The 5,466-nt window shown below is 37.2% G+C and overlaps 1 long non-coding RNA gene across 1 annotated transcript; it reads right to left on the bottom strand.

Moving 5' to 3' along the window:
* Positions 1-339: 339 nt before the first annotated feature.
* Positions 340-5,253, bottom strand: LOC109265261 (uncharacterized). The gene is made up of 2 exons (XR_002079080.2): positions 5,155-5,253; positions 340-672 (listed from the first exon to the last, which is right to left on the bottom strand). It is a non-coding gene; the product is annotated as an uncharacterized LOC109265261 (long non-coding RNA).
* Positions 5,254-5,466: the final 213 nt, after the last annotated feature.

Raw genomic sequence — 5,466 nt, 5'->3', positions numbered from 1 at the left:
AGAAAATTGGAATGATTTCTTTGGCGATAATCTGAATTTAAAAGCTCAGAGAGGGTCAAAACTAAAAAATCCAATGCTGTAGCTCGAGGGAAAAGTTAAACTTCAGGGGTAAAGAATGTAATAGACCTGGCAGCAACAATATTGTAGAAAGACAAAGAATTTTAATCACCTACAAATTTAATATAAACTAGCCCCAATGGATTTTTCAGAAAAAATAACACATTCATGCCTATCTAGGCCTATAATTCCAAAGCTGAATAAGACAAAAACTGGGTTAATCAATATTTTTGAATGAGTAAACAAAGAAAGGAACAATTAATGAGTGAAACAACTAACAAGCATTGTTGAATTTTTATTGGGCAAAACTGGTCATTTAAAGACTTGTATAAAGTATTTCCTCACAATTGCAGCTGCAAATATGTGATGCATTGCTTTACAAAGTAGTCAACTCCTCAAATCTGGCTTTATTAGAAGAAATGGCAGCATCCCTTTGCAAAGAAGGTTTAAACTGCATGAAGGAATTGAGTCAGGAATTGATGATGTCCAAGTCTCTCTCCACTTCTACGATTCTCTTGAGCAAAGTTTTGATGGAGGAAGAGTACAGATGACAACCACAAGAAGGATTCTTTTTCCAGACCAGAAAGGGAACTGGCCAGTTGTTTCCTTTTTTCCCTGACATGAAAAAAAAAAAAAAAAAGACACATTGGTGAAGAGTCAAAATGACTCTGATAATATCAACTTTTTCACCTAAAGAACTGTGGACTTCAGGCATTCTAGTTAATCTCTCGAAGCCCCAGTCTCTTCATCTGTAAATTAAGGATAATATAACCTAACCTATGTGACTAGGTGGTGTCCTGACTGAAGAAGGTGAAGAATGTAGTGACTGGCATAAACTAAATGTGCAATACATTGTGACTAGTGTTCAAGGTGGAGTACACGTGTTCCAGTATATGCCAAGGTTGCATCTCTGGAGGCAACCACTTGTCTTTTGCCCTGCCCTTCTAGAAAAATACATCAAATTTCATTTAATTGTCCTATGTTCTTTATAGCCTCTTGTGTATACTTCTTTCTTTCTAAACTAATGGTTAGCTTTTCTCATTTGCCACTTATAAAGACACTGATCTTTAAGGCACAAATATACATGGAGAACCACATACACACACAAACACACACACACACACACACCACACACACACAGATATGTATATTTTTTTGAAACACTGAAATTAATTCTCTTTGGAATTGGAAATAAATGGTTACCAAGTCAGTTCAGTCACAGATAAGCTTTTCCCTTAATCATTTACAACTACAATTTTCTCAAACTGGGGTCAGAATATATTTGCTAAGCTGTGACAATATGATTTCTTTTAGGCACACAGATATTCTAATACAGAAAGAATTCAAAGGCTTATTTAAAAACTAAAAACATCTGGAATACAATTTTGCGTTTCCTTTACATGAACATTACATTTTTAAAAACCGGGATCTGAAAGTTTGATATGTAAAAGACAAAAAATATTTGTACTTTTTAAAAAATGTTTATTCATTTATTTTTGAGAGAGAGAACACGAGCGGGAGCGAGGGAAGCGCAGAGAGAGAGGGAGACAGAGAATCCCAAGCAGACCCTATGCGGAGCCCGACACGGGTCTCTCAAACCCATAAACCTCAAGATCATGACCTGAGCTGAGACCAAGAGTTGGATGCTTAACCAACTAGCACCTCAGGTGCCCCTATTTGTGCTTTTAAAAATAATTTCTACCAAACATCTCAGAAGAGCTTCTGAGATCACCTTCAGAGTGATGGGGAGTGCCTCCTGAGACAGAAAATATAATCATCCTTTAGGAGTGAAACACTAAATTCTCATTCACTGACACCAAGGAGAAAATGTACAACGTTGCCATCACACTAAGCAACACCATAGATCGACACTCCATTCAACTCCCCTCTCGTTACTCAGGGACTGTTCTGTTGTGAAAGCGCACCCAATCCCAGGTGAATAGAATCAGCTTTTCTGATAGGAACAAAAGAGAAGTCTGACCTTTATCAAGCACTTGACATTTGTTGGCACTGTGCAAAGCACGGCTTTCTAATTTAACCTTCAAAATAAATCTATAAAGTGAGGTATATTGTTCTCATACTAAAGATAAGTTACCTGAGGTTTACTAAAGGCAACTGATTTGCCCAAACCATGCAGCTAGCGAGTGGTGAAAGTGTTTCTCAGTGTGTAGTTCCAGGGACCCTCACACTACATCACAGAGAGCTTCGTAAAGGAACAGATTCCTCCCACACCCAAAGGTGCTAAATGAGAGTGGGGACAATGAAGCAGAGGCTGCATTTTAAAACAAGCACCTTGGGGCGCCTAGGTGGCTCAGTCGGTTAGGCGTCCGACTTCAGCTCAGGTCACGATCTCACGGTCCGTGAGTTCGAGCCCCGCGTTGGGCTCTGGGCTGATGGCTCAGAGCCCGGAGCCTGCTTCCGATCCTGTGTCTCCCTCTGTCTCTGCCCCTCCCCTGTTCATGCTCTGTCTCTCTCTGTCTCAAAAATAAATAAACGTTAAAAAAAAATTTAAAACAAGCACCTCAGGTCATTCTGACCCTTTTTAATTAATCACTCTGGTGGGCAAGGCCTCTGAAAGACAAACATAAGAAAATGTCCATTCTTGGATGTATTCATCATTTTTTTCCTCCTGTTGAAATAATTTGTTTCATTTTGCATTAAATAACAGTGTTCGCTCCACTGTCAGGTACTCTCATACACGTCTTCATCTTCAAGTCAAGGCTAATGACTTGGCTAATGACAAGGCTAATGAGGTGTTTACCCCAAAGAATTAAAAGTGAGTATTCAAGTACATGGACACTCGTGTTCACAGCAGCATGATTCACAATTGCCAAAAGGTCGAAAGAGCCCCAATGCCCATCAACAGATGATGGATAAACAACTAGTGGTGTATACACATGGAAAGGAATAAAGTAGTGATACACACTGGGGCATGGATGAACCTCCAAAACATTATGCTGCACAAGAGAAGCCAAACACAAAATATCACATCTTCTAGGAGTCCATGTATATGAAATATCCAAAACAGACAAATCCGTAGGACAGAATTCAGGCTGGAGGTTTCCAAGGGCTGTAGGGAAGGGGTAACAGGGTAAGAACGCTTAATGAATAGTGGGTTTGTCTATGAGTGAGGTAAATGTTTGGGAACTAGAAAAAAGTGGTAGCTGAACAACATCGTGAGTGTACAAAATGCCACTGAATTATTCACTTTAAAATGATTAATTTTAGGGGCGCTTGGGTGGCTCAGTCAGTTGAGGTCTGACTTCAGCCCAGGTCATGATCTCATGGTTTGTGAGTTCAGCCCCACATTGGGCTGTTTTCAGGGAAGAGCCCACTTTGGATCCTCTGTCTCCCTCTCTCTCTGCACCTCCCTCACCCCGCGCTCTCCCTCTCTCTCAAAAATAAACATTAAAAAGAAATAAATAAAAGGTTAATTTTATGTTATGTGAATTTCACTTCAAATTATTTTTAAAAAATAAGAGATAATACTACTAGCTTCTAATTTCCTTTCATATTTGGTCCAAGTTTGATGCTAAAAGTACTTTTGGGGGATAGCTATAGTGATGATAACTTTATAATATTCCCGGATTAAGTGTCTCTAACTCCATGGCCAACAGATGGCGCTCCAGTTTCAATTGTAACGGAAGTTCTCAGAATATCTCACACAAAGGTCTCCGTTTCCATTAATAACGAGATTAAACGCATGTCCTTAAAACTCTGTTATGGGGCTAGAAACTAGAAACTTTGACTGATGTTTCTTAATTTCCCTTAGAAATTACAGCCTAATCATAAAGTGGATATACAAAAATAAATAAATAAATAAATAAATAAATAAATAAATAAATAAATAAATAAAATAAAAATAAGAGTGACTATAAAGCAGCAACTTTGAGTACAGAAGTCATACATGAAAATTTTTAGTGGGGCCAAAACAGTAATGATGGGTAGAAAAGCAGAAGTTTTACTAGCAGATAGACCTAATTTCTAACTCAGTCTCACCATTTTCCAACCATGTGACCTTGCTTAACAAAATTGCTTAGTCTCTTAGAATCTGTTTTCTCCTGCAAAATGTTGATAACATATTCTTCCAAAGTTAGTTGTAACAATTAGGAATAATGTGTTTGTCAAGTGCTTTGCAAAACATTTAGTAGATAGTAGGTACTCAGTAATATTTAGCTATTCTAATTGGTGACAGATAAAATATAGAAATACATATAGGATTTATTGGCCTTGGGTCATATGCATTTAAGTTGAATGCAGTCCATTACTATTACCTGCGTATTAACAGCATGGAATTTGACACACCACAGACGTATTTGTAAATTGTTAGAGTCAGTTAAAGTCTTAAATGCTTATGCTTTCTGTAAGTCAAACATTGAAGTGACATTATACTGATACAGCAGAAAGTTCATAATATATTATTAGGTGGAGAGATAAAACAAATTGCAAAACAGTATTATAGCGTAGTCCCAATTTTGTTTAAAAACTGTATATCTGGTAAGATACAGCAATATATTAATGTTGGTTATCTTTGGGTCATAAAACTATAGCTGATTTCAGTGTTCTTAATATTTTTACACATTTTTAATATTTTCTATAATAAATATGTATTAATTTCTAGTGACACACACACACACACACACACACACACACAAATCTTTTTCATGTACTACTGTGTGAAGCTAGGAATATATCAGATATGGACACAGCAAGTCTGTGAACCAGTTGGATCCCTAGAGGAAGTACACTCAGAGCTTAGATATATAGTGCCCTGGGACCTCCCTCCTGCTTAGAATTCTCCATAGGGGGAAAAATAAATGGAAAAACAAACCCAGAAGTGTGTCTCTTTGCCAGTGTTTCAGGCCAGCATATGTAAACAGTATCAGTGAGATGTTCAAACAGCTGATTAGAAAGGAGAAAATTCAGTTGGCTTCACAATTTGGAATCATGTCAAACACGCTCTCAAAAATAAACAGACATACCAATGTCAAAATTTCTTACTAGCCTTAATTCATAAGACAAAGTTTTTGTATTTATAATAATTTGGGAATATTCATCAAAAACTTTAAATACACATATACTTTCAACCCAGCATACCCTTTTTCTAGGACTCTGTCCTATAGAAAGACATAGACTTGCACCAAGATTCATGGTCGAGGGTTGTACAGGGCAGCATGGCTTATAAGAACAAAAATTGCCACTAATGGGGAATGATTTTTACATCACAAGGCATTCATACTATAGAATGCTATGCAGCTGTTAAGTAGAATGCTATAGATTTCTAAATAAGGACATGGAATGATCTCCCACACACATTAAGTGGAAGGAAAAGAGTAAGAGCTATAACAAAAGTAAGATACCATTTACATTTAAAAAAAACCTCTCTTTGTGTATGTGCGTAATACTTAT

Source organism: Panthera pardus, unplaced genomic scaffold (genome assembly GCF_024362965.1).
Source record: "Panthera pardus isolate Hobbes unplaced genomic scaffold, ASM2436296v1 HiC_scaffold_6, whole genome shotgun sequence".
Classification (NCBI taxonomy): Eukaryota; Metazoa; Chordata; class Mammalia; order Carnivora; family Felidae; genus Panthera; species Panthera pardus.
Note: the sequence above shows the minus strand (reverse complement) of the source record. Positions and strands in the feature narration are given on the sequence as shown.